General features: G+C 42.1%; 1 long non-coding RNA gene across 1 annotated transcript in view; it reads right to left on the reverse strand.

The window, feature by feature from the left end:
• Positions 1-2,926, reverse strand: part of LOC148128314 (uncharacterized) — a 74,329-nt gene extending 71,403 nt beyond the window's left edge. The window contains exon 1 of the long non-coding RNA XR_015741253.1: positions 2,757-2,926. This is a non-coding gene — a long non-coding RNA (uncharacterized LOC148128314). The remainder of the gene's footprint in view (positions 1-2,756) is intronic.
• Between the last annotated feature and the right edge of the window lie 9,224 nt (positions 2,927-12,150).

The raw sequence follows: 12,150 nt of genomic DNA on the forward strand, positions 1-12,150 counted from the left end.
TTTGCACTTTTTTCAACAAAGAGCCAAGCTCATGAAAGAGGATAGAACTCTTAAACTTTCCAGAATTTCTCCTGATGAAAGAGATGAAACCTAAAAAGTGAGGAGGGACAATACATTATTAATTGTGCTCGTCTAGTTAAGGCATTGGCCTATAATATTAATTTGAATAGAAAGTCATGGTGGAAAGGTCAAATACAAACTCAGTCTTTTTTCAGTATGAGACATCAGTTGTTGGAAATGAGATGGGTGGCAAATAAATGTCCTAAATAAAATAAAATAAATAACAAAACATAAAAGGAAAACATAGTTTTGGAATCAGCAGTGCTTATGAACAATGACTTTTGGAAAATGTACACTTTAACAATTACTGGAGTCTTTGGTTACATGTCCTGAAGAAATTTCTCCAAGAGAGAACAAAATTGATTACCTGCTCCAGGAAAAAACTGGGAAGGATTACAATCACCAGAGCAAAGTAAGGAACTTAGGGATGATAGAAGGGTATTAAATGATCTGTGATTTGGATGGACAGTTTAATTAAGAAAGATCCTTAAATAAAAACCAAAGCCAATGAAACTTGGGAGTTCCTCCAAAGAATTTTTCTGTAAAGCCTTTGATTCAGTGGTACAAGACAAACTACTCCTAAAACTAAAATCTTACAGTATCTCTGGACACTTGCATAAGTGGATAGAAGCATTCCTGTCAAACAGACAACAAATGGTCGGAATTGGGAGTATCCTGTCAACAGTGGAGTCCCGCAAGGCAGTGTTCTAGGACAAACTCTCTTCATACTCTACATAAATGACTTCTGTGATCATATCAAGAGCAACTGCATCTTCTTCGCTGATGATGTAAAGCTATTCAACACAACCGATAATACTGCTACCCTTCAAAAAGATCTTGACTATGTATCAAAATGGTCAAACAAATGGCAACTTCAAATCTCAACAAATAAAAGCTCTGTCCTACATATTGGCAGAAAAAAACAGAAAATAAAATACAAGCTGAATAGTCAAGACCTTGTTGATGATCCAAACTCTGTCAAGGATCTTGGAGTCCTCATCTCTAATGACCTAACTGCTAGAGCCCACTGTAACTCCATAGCCAAAAAGGTGTTAAGAGTTGTTAACCTAATCTTACATAATTTTTTCTCTGGAAATATTATACTAATAACTAGAGCATACAAAACATTTGCTAGACCAATACCCAACTACAGCTCATCAGTCTGGAACCCACATTACGTATCTGATATTAACGTAGTTGAGAAAGTCCAGAAATATTTCACAAGAAGAGTTCTCCACTACTCTACTCATTGAAGAATGCCTTATGCCATCATACTCGAAATTCTAGACCTAGAAAACCTAGAACTACGCTGCCTTCAGTCCAATCTAAGTATAGTATATAAAATTATATATTGCAATGTGCTACCTGTCAATGAATACTTCAGCTTCAACCATAACAACACAAGAGCAAACAATAGATGCAAACTCAAGGTTAATCGCACCAAACTTGATTGCATGAAATACCACTTCAGCAACAGAGTGGTCAATGTCTGGAAGACTCTACCTGACTCTGTGGTTTCTTCCCCAAACCACAAAAACTTTAACCTTAGACCGTCTACTATTGACCTCACCCCTTTCCTAAGAGGTCTGTAGAGGCGTGCATAAGCGCACCAATGTGCCTACCGTCCCTGTCCTATTGTTTCTTTTATTTTTTATTTTTCTTTTATGTATCCATGTATTTATAACTATGTTTTTACTTATATCTATTAACTTGTCTGCAATTGACAAAAATAAATAAATAAAAATAAAATAAAATAAACAACACAAAAGAAAATACAAACTCCAACAGCACATGTGAAATTTCCTGTAATTGTTCCTCAATGTTTTTCTCACCATAGAGTCAGGCCCAAGAAATACCAGCAGCTCCTGGCCTTGGTGTTTGCAGTCACAGAGATCAACAAAGATTTGGTTCTCCTCCCCAACATCACACTTGGCTTCCACATCTATGACAATCACCAGATTGAGAGGGAGATTTCCTTAATCAGCTTTCCCTTGCTCTCCACAAGAGGCCAGATGATTCCAGGTTACAAATGTGACCAGCAGGACACTGTGCTGTCTGTTATTGGAGGTCTCAACTCCCAATCCTCAAGGCAAATGGCCTCCATCTTCAGCATGTTCAAGGTCCCACAGGTAAGTGAGCATGTTTAAATACATATATGGAGTAGACAAAGATCAGAAGCACACACAGTAGCCAAAGATGAAACTAAAGGTAGCTTTGAGGGCCACATCATGAGCTTTGTGCCCATGAAAATTGAAAACTAGATCCTAAGGCTCCCCCAGGCAAGGATTTCACCATAAACTCAGATGCAATTGTCTGGGCCACAAAGGTGAGCAGGAAGGAAATGTTGTAAGTTCAAGAAAGATTCATCCTCTCTTGGGAATGCAGAACATCCCTCTAACCTGGAAAAACGTTCAGTTGAGTCACAAATATGGCAGTGATTTGGTGAATAACCTGCTTTGCATGTTTAACTTGTGTGAAGCCACAAATGGTTGGGATTGGGAAGAATGTCTATTTGAAACCCAGGACACAGTTAGAAGATGGGTTGCCACAAAGAAGAGGTTGGGTCAAGCTATTCTCCAAAGCACCTGAAGGCAGCACAGGAAGCAATGGATGGAAAATTATCAAGGAAAGTAGCAACCTGAAATGAAGAAGAAATGTCCCAATAGTTAGAACAAGTAATCAGTGGAACAACTTACCTGCAGAAGTTGTAAATGCTCCAACTCTGGAAGGTTTTCAGAATAGATTGGATAACCATTTGTCTGTAATGGTGTAGGGTTTCCTGCTTGGGCAGGAGATTGGACTAGAAGACCTCCAAGGTCCCTTCCAACTCTGTTAATCTAGATTCAAGATGCAACAATGAGTTACATAGGCCAGTTGGATGCTTGTGACACTTTGTTTTAGAAATGCTGCAGCTCAATGTCACAAGATTTCTTTCGTGGATCCCACTTCCAATCTCTAGCATCTATTGGTGGGTCAGGAGTGCCCCTGCCATTAATCATCAGGAGCTGCTCCTGGTTTCTGGTTGACAACATTGAACCATTTCATTTGAAGAACATAGAGATAGAAATAGGGAATGGAAATAGGAATTTGGAAAGGAGAATATAGCTCAGGGTTGACATGAGGAGACCTTGATACTCTCTCAAGTTGCTTGTTTTCTTGGAGATGTTTCATGGCCCAAACTAAGTAACATCTTGCACTGATGATGTCACCTAATTTGGATAATGAAACATCTGCAAGAAAACAAGCAAACTCATAGTGCACCAAGGACCCCTCTATTTGGAAATGAATTAATGAAGCATGTTCATTGCTAAGGTCAATGCAAATATTTCCCTTTTCTCTTGTAGACAATCCCCATTGCCACGTGTGGCAGAAAAAGATGCCAGGCAGGAGAGAGGAGAAGAGTTTCAGAGGGCAAGCAGGTTTGCTGCTACAGTGTGATGCTTGTCCAGAAGGGACTATTTCTAATCAGACAGGTAGAGCAGACTTCAAATGTGGACCTTCCATGATCCAGGAAACCGCTGAGTAGATCAAACTAGTTGCTTGTTATCCTTTTTGGTAAATTTGACATGTATTCATACCTTTCAGCAGAGCCCTTCATGGATCTAAACTGTCCTGGCCCCAGAAGCCACATTTCCCATTCTTCATCAGTTTCATGCAGGATAGTTTCATGCAGGATAGTTTCAGGGTAGTATTTATTTGTCCCCAACTTCTATTTTCATTCCTATTGTAACATTCAATTGGCAAAAATTACTTCCAATTTTTTTCCTGAAGGAGTGGATTTGTCTAGTTCAAGTTTTAGTTTTTATTATTTGGTGTGTGCTTCTTCTGTTAACATTATCAATCTTCAAGTAAATAGACCTATCAGAAAATCTATATCTATCAATAAATGAGAATATTTGTACCCCAGGGTTGAAATGTGGGGTCTCTTTTGCTCTCTGACCTTGGTTATTTTCTTGCAGACATTTCATTATCCAAACTAGGTAACAATATCAATGCTAGCATTACCTAGCTTGGGTAAAGAAATATTTGCTAGAAAACAACCAAGCTCAGAGAGCACCAAGGACCCTTCAATCTACATCTACCTATGACTGTGAATCTATCCGTGCAGCAATAGATTTGGGCAGATTTGAAGTACAGAGCTGAAAGTTCAAGGCTGGGATAATCAACAGATAGATAATGTACACAAATAGCAGCATTCTTCCCTAACAGATCTATCTGGGAGTTCCACTATAAATGGGGAGGGGAAAACAATTGGTAGTCTCAGATTAAAAGCCACAGTAATTGTGGTATTTCCCCAGAAAACTGATCAGAAGCTGCAGCTAAACAAATCCTTGTCTCTAGGCCTACCTATCCCAAGGATCATCAGGAACAAAGGATGATTTGTTCTTTTTTATGCTCCATAAGTTGTATAGTGGGTCTTTTCATCACTCTTTTTGTAGGTTGGCCACAGTAGAAAGAGGACAGTCATATCATGGGAAGAACTGTGGGAAGGATAATGGTCTTGAAAACTTCAGACAAAGACTCTTGATTTCATATGCAGCTCTGAAAACTCTGCCCAGAAGACAAGTATCCCAAGAAGGACAAGGACCAATGCATTGCCAAGAAGATCCATTTCCTTGCCTATCAAGACACCCTGGGATACACTCTAGTTTCTTTCATTCTTTCTCTCTGTGTGACCACTTTTGCAGTCCTGGTGATTTTCTATAAACATCATGACACATCAATCGTCAAGGTGAACAACTGAGATCTCACCTACATCCTCCTGGTCTCCCTCCTGCTTTGCTTCCTCTGCTCCTTCCTCTTCATTGGTCAACCCAGGAAGGTCACCTACCTCTTCCAACAATCTGCCTTTGCCATTCTCTTTTCCATTGCAATTTCCTCTGTGTTGGCAAAGACTGTCATGGTGGTTCTGGCCTTCATGGCCACCAAGCCAGGGAACAGGATAAGGAAACTCTTAGGAAAACCAGTCACCAGCTCCATTGTCTTCGGATGTCCCCTGATCCAAGCCCTTCTTTGTGCCAGCTGGTTGATAACCTCTCTCCCTTTCCCAACTTGGACTTCCACTCCTTGGTAGGAGAGACCATCTTGGAATGTGAGGAAGGCTCAGCTGTAATGTTTTACCTTGTCCTTGCCTATCTAGGCTTTCTGGCCCTCATTAGTTTCACCATGGCCTTTCTGGCTAGAAAATTGCCAGACAGCTTCAATGAAGCCAAGTTCATTACTTTTAGCATGTTGGTCTTTGGCAGTGGTTGGATCACCTTCCTTCCCACCTACCTGAGCACCAAAGGAAAGTCCATGGTGGCTGTGAAGATCTTCTCCATCTTGGCTTCTGGAGCTGCTCTCTTAGCTTGTATCTTTTTTCCAAAATGTTACATTATTCTGCTGAGGCTAAATCTCAACTGTAGAGAAAATATAATAAGAACCAAGAATTTCTAATTAATGTAGGGACTGGCCTCATTTAGATTTGTCTTTGAGAAAAGTCAGGAGATATCTGCAAATCACCCAGTCTTGTGACATATAGTGGATTTAAGGCAATAAGCAGCACTGGAAGTAACCTGGGAGATGATGGAGCTCATACAACAGAAGGGGTGAACTTTGTAATCAGCAATGAGGTCCTACCTGTTCCACTACCAGTTCGGTAATTGCGCATGCACGCACATGCACACCTTAAGTGTGCATGCAGCTTTCTCCACACCAGCTGCGGCCTGCAGCATTAATCAGCTGAGAGGATAAAGAAGAAAAAAGGCAGGAGCAGGTGGGAAGGCCAATCCTGTGCTTTTCTCTTGTTTCTTCTCTCAGCTGATTGTCTTTCCTCCTCTCAGCTGATCGGCAGCAGCTTTTTTTTTTTTTTTACTACCAGTTTGGTTGAACCAGGCCAAACCGGTAGCATACCACCACTGTTAGTAATACCTTTTAAGCATGACTTCATTTTGGACCAGCTGTAGTTTTTAAGGGATCTTCAAGTGCAGCCTCAAGGGGAGAACATTGCAGTAGTCCAATGAGTAATTGCCAAGGCACAACTGACTTTGAGCAGAGCCACCAGTCTTGAGTAATGCACAATTGATATGCTGATGTTACCATCTTCCTTTCCATCAAATGGCCTCCTTCAGTTCTGGATTCTCCAGAGGTTTTCACCATCCAATGGACTCCCATTAACAAGGGCCAAAAGGAGGCGATGTCTCAGTTTTTCTCTTACAGGTGGAAAAAAGAAGTGTGGAACAAGTTGGAGAACATTGAGGACAAGCTGGGCCAGATGGCCAAGTAGTAAAAGCAGCACTGTCAACTGTCTAGCCCAACTGTCACCATCCCTTCATCACCAAGAGAGCACCTTTGCAAATGAACAGCAGGAATTATCCCTCAAATGGTCAGAGCAAAGCCAGATAGTCAGCTGAGCCCTGATTACTGCTCTCCATGTCCTTCCCTATGCTTTCCTAGTAGGTAGACTTCTCCTACCCAAGGAGGCTCTCTTAAAGATGCCTGCAGGCTAACTGTTTCACTAAGCATCAGCACTTCAAAGATTTTGCTTCAGGAATCAAATAGTAGAATCTTTGGTCCTCTCTGAGCTTGGCTGTTTGCTTGCAAACATTTCATTACCCCAACTGGGTAAAGTCATCAGTGCAAGTGAAGCAGAGGTGGTATTCAGCAGGTTCTGACCAGTTCTGGAGAACCTGTAGTGGAAATTTTGAGTAGTTTGGACAACCAGCAAATGCCACCTCTGACTGGCCCCACCCCCATCTATTCTCTGCCTCCTGAGTCCCAGCTGATTGGCTGGGTCTTCTTGGGTTGTCCTGCACAGGAGAATGGAGCTGAAAAGCAGATTAGTGGGGTGGGGAGGGAATGAGGATTTTGCAGTAACAAGAAGACTCAGCTGATCAGCTGGGACTCAGGAGGCAGAGAATAGATGGGGGTGGGGCCAATTAGAGGTAGTATTTGCCGGTTCTCTGAACTACTCAAAATTTCCCCTACCGGTACTCCAGAACTGGTCAGAACCTGCTGAATACCACCTCTGGCACTGGGATTGCAGAAATATGGGCTCTTTCACAACATTTTTGGACTATGATAGCTGGCCTTTAGTACCTGAAAACTTTTGTTGGAAGGTTTGTAGCTTGAGTTGGTCTTGCCTTTCATACCCCCCCCCCCCTTTTCTAGAACTGCTCATCTCCTGAAGCGCAGAGGTCCCTGGCCTCCTGAAAGCAGGTGAAAACATCACCAGATGATGAAGAAAGGTGAATATATGTGTCCTAGGATAATGTTGCAGGATCGAATCTGGGACAGTCACTGGGACCAGAAGTTTTGTCTTCCGAGCTTTTGGATTTGTAGAAAGCTCCCATCCCTCTCCTAGAAGAATGAAATATTCTAGGAAATATTGAAAAGGCAGGATATTATATTTCCCTGGGTGAGAAAAGGAGAAACATGTTTTTAAAGACAAAGCAGCTTCCTGAAACTCCCTGTCCCCACTTTCAGCTCCAGGGTGATGGGATGAAGATATGGCCCTCAAGACATGATAGGATTAGCCCTCTACATATCTAACAGCAGGACTCACTACATTGCAAAATCAACTGGGGTCATTACATCACCCAGCAAGATTCAACCAATCCTGGGACTCAAAACAACCTACAAAGTTACCCCTTCATGGCTTCATGGGAGTCTGATAACCAATCAGGATACATTTCTTGCCACAGGAACAGGAAGCAAGTTCAAAGCCCAACAGAGGTTGTAAATCTCTCTCCTTCTCTCATCCGTGTGCTCATTTTGCCCAGGACATCAAAACCATGTGGTCCTACTGTCCACCATTGAACCATCTTTCCAAATAGCCTCTATGCTTCCAGTGTCTTTCTTCCCACTCGGAACTGAACCCTGATGGACATTTCTTCCAACAGACTCATGTTGGAGCCCATCTTCAGGAATCTTTTCTCTAGCCAGATGTTCTTTGGGGATAAACTGGACCCAGTGGTACACCATTCCATCATTTTACCATTTTTACATTCTTTTTTTCAATAAGAGACAAATTTGATAATCACATTACAAAAAAAGATATTGAGACTAGAAAAAGTGCAGAGAAGAGCAACTAAGATGTTTAAAGGTCTGGAGACTAAAACATATGCAGAACATCTGCAAGAATTGGGTTTGGCTAGTCTAGAGAAAAGATTGCAAAAAATTGTGGCAGGTTCTTAAAGAGATGGGAATACCAGATCTTCTTATTTGTCTCTTGAGAAACCTATATGCAGGTCAAGAAGCAACAATGAGAACTGGACACGGAACCACTGATTGGTTCAAAACTGGGAAAGAAGTTCGGCAAGGCTGTATACTGTCGCCCTGCCTATTTAACTTATATGCAGAGCACATCATGAGAAAGGCAGGGCTAGATTAATCAAAAATTGGAATTAAGATTGCCAGAAGAAATATCAAGAACCTCAGCTATGCAAATGATACCACTCTAATGGCAGAAAGTGAAGAGCTAAAGAGCCTCTTGATAGGGGTGAAGAAGGAGAGTGCAAAAGTTGGCTTGAATCTCAATGTTATGAAAACTAAGATCATGGCATCCAGCCCTCTCAATTCCTGGCAAATAAATGGGGAAGAAATGGAGGTAGTGACAGATTTTATTTTCCTGGGCTCCAAGATGGAGACTTTAGCCAAGAAATTAAAAGATGCTTGCTCCTGGGGAGGAAAGCTATGGCAAATCTAGACAGCATACTAAAAAACAAAGACATCACCCTGCCAACAAAAGTGTGTAGACTCAAGGCCATGGTTTTCCCAGTTGCAATATATGGCTGTGAAAGTTGGACCATAAAAAGGGCTGAGCGCCAAAGAATGGAGGCCTTTGAACTATGGTGCTGGAGAAGACTCCTGCGAGTGTCTTGAATTGCAAGGAAATCAAACTGGTTAGTCCTGAGGAGATCAACCCTGACTGCTCTTTAGAAGGCCAGATCCTGAAGATGAAACTTAAATACTTTGGCCACCTAATAAAAAGGAAGGACTCACTGGAGAAGAGCCCAGTGCTGGGAATGGTTGAGGGCAAAAGAAGAAGAAGGAAACGATGGAGAATGAGGGGGCTGGATGGAGTCACTGAAGCAGTTAGCGTGAGCTTAAATGGACTCTATGGATGGTAGAGGACAGGAAGGCTTGAAGGTACTTTGTCCATGGGGTTGCGATGGGTCGGACATGACTTCACAACTAACAACAGCAGCAGCAGCAGAGAAAAGGATTGTGAGTAACATGATAGCAGCATTCCAGTATTTGAGGGGCTACCACAAAGAAAAAGGGCCCAACTTATTTTCCAAAGCAGCAGAAGGCAAGACAAGAAACTGTTGGAAGAAATATCCATCTGGTTCAGTTCTAAGCTGGGAGGAAGGCTCTGGAAATAAAATGGAGGCTGAAGGCTGATTGGAAAGGGCGTCCATTTACTGATGAACAGAACCACCAGAGTTTGTGGTTCTGGTGAGCTGGCCCACTGGTTTGACGGGTTTCTATAATATATCAAGAGCTGTGGTGTCGCAGTAGTTAGAATGCAGTACTGCAGGCTACTTTTCCTGACTGCCAGCTGCCTGCAATTTGGTAGTTCAAATCTCACCAGGCTCAAGGTCGACTCAGCCTTCCATCTTTCCAGGGTGGATAAAATGAGAACCCAGATTGTTGGGAGCAAGATGCTGATTCTGTAAACCACTTAGAGCGGGCTGTAAGGCACTGTGAAATGATATATAAGTCTAAGTACTATTGCTAGTGCTATTTGTTTCAGAGTTGCAACTGGGGGGGGGGGGGCATTGTGCAATGTCTGAAATGCCCCTCAAATCCTGGAAGACTGCTCTCATGTCCCCGCTAGTCCTTCTTTTCTCTAGACTAGCCATACCTACCTTCCATTGAGGATCTGTATACTACACGAGTCAAAAAAAAGGGCTGTGAAAATATCTACAGGCCCCTCACATCCTGAACATAAACTGTTTCAACTTCTACCCTCAAAGCAATAGGGCATGGCACACCAGAACAACTAGACACAAGGACAGTTTTTTGCTCAAAAGCCATCACTCTGCTAAACACTAATTCCCACAACTCTGTTAAATGATTTACTAAGAGTTTATTACTTCTATTCTTCTCATCTTCCCTATTCCTATCTCCTCCCACTATAACTGTTAGGTATAACATAGTTCACCTAACTAGTTTGGGTAAAATAATATATATAAGCTATGATTCTTAGTTTAAGTGTGTGTCACTTTAAATGCAAAGCATGTAGTTTTGGGTGTGGTGTGAAACCACCATAAGAGGGAGCAAGAGATGCTGATGAGATGCTGACGATTCCCTGACAGTTTGCTGGCAATTACTGGAGTTGCAGAAGGAAGAGAGGAGTTTCTGACTTTGTTGCATATCTCTCTCTACTGCGAGGAGATAAATTACCGGACTGTTATTTGTAAGTGTACTGACCTCTCATTTTCGACACTGGAATTTGCAAATGAATAACCCCTGGACGGACTGAACTAAGTGTATGATATATGGACTGTTTTGACTATGCTTAAACTCTTGCTGGAATAAAACTACTTTAATTGGCACTGTGTATGGATTACTGAGTGTAAGCTACACAACACGATATCTCACATATTTTGCCTGCCTGCCTGACTGCCCTGCAGATTCTTGCTAGGGGTATATCCCTAACAATAACCTTGGTGCTTGCATCTGTATGATTTATATTGTTTTATTTAGACTCCTAGTATGATTTGATTGATCATTTAGTATCCTATGACTATCACTAAGTGTTGTATCTTACAATTTTTGATGAATGTATTTTTATGAGGACTATGATCATGATTTATCACTTATAGCTTTTATGTACACTGAGAGCTTATGAACCAAAGACAAATTCCTTTTGTGTCCAATCACAGTTGGCCAATAAAGAATTCTATATTTTAGTCTCCAGGCCTTTGATCCTCTTAGTTAATTTCAACCCTCAGTCTATACCTCACCGTGTGTTCAGTTAAGTGGTGCTTCTAAGGAGTTGATGGTTGGGATGGTTTTCCTGGAATGCAGTATAGAAATGAACCAATTATTTTTATAGGGAGTTGCCTTTTTCACCATCCTAAAGTTGGTTAGTCAGAAGTTGTGCGAGCTTCATCACCGGAGGTTTTCAAGAAGAGATTGGACTGCCATTTATCAGAAATGGTGCAGGGTCTCCTGCTTAAGTGGGGAGTCAGACTAGATGACCTACAATGTTCCTTCCAACTCTGTTCATCTCTGTAATCCCAACATGGCAGCATCCCCCCAGTCAAGTGATTTACATTCAGATGCTGAACATAATTGACTCATATTTATGACAGTGGAAGTGTCCCCGGGGAGGGGGTCATGGGATCCCTTTTTGCGACCTGACCCGCAAAATCAATGGGGGAAGCCAGATTCACTTAACAACCATGTTACTAATTGAAAAACTCCAGGGATTCGTTTAACAAATGTGATGAGGAAAGTCGCAAAATTCAACAAACTTATCACTCAATGACATAAATTTTGCACTCAATTGCAGACATATATTGAGGACTACCTGTATTCTCAGTCAACCGAGGTTCTCCAGAGGGTGATTATAGTTCCCTGATTATAGTTACAACTCCTAAAATTCTGCAGACCACATATGTGACATGCTCCTGTCAGAATCTGAATCTGAGGAGGAAGATGAACAGCTGACAGGGGGTGGGAGTGTGGCTCCATTGGTTGTGGAAGAAACTGGGGAAGGGCAAAGTCCAGCTGGGTAGGTCAGGGGAGAAGTAGAACAAGGGAGAGGGAATTCAGAGGAAGATCCAGGATCACCCCCTCTTCATCCTAGGGCACACAGGGAGGAACAAAGAAGAGAGCAACGTGGGTTGCATGGCTTACGAGGGAGGAAAGGGCCCTGATTCCCTTCATTAGCCACACCTGGGTATGAAAGTTTAAAAGAACTGAATGCTGACTGCAGCAGCTGCTGGGAGTAAACCAGAGGTGGTATTCAGTAGGTTCTGACCAGTTCAGGAGAACCGGTAGAGGAAACTTTGAGTAGTTCTGAGAACCGGCAAATACCACCTCTGACTGGAGACTTTACAGTATCCTTCCCTAGCCATGCCTACCAAGCCACACCCA

The sequence above is a fragment of the Pseudonaja textilis genome, chromosome 1 (assembly GCF_049901715.1).
Source record: "Pseudonaja textilis isolate UNSWEBS1 chromosome 1, rPseTex1.2, whole genome shotgun sequence".
Lineage (NCBI taxonomy): Eukaryota > Metazoa > Chordata > Lepidosauria > Squamata > Elapidae > Pseudonaja > Pseudonaja textilis.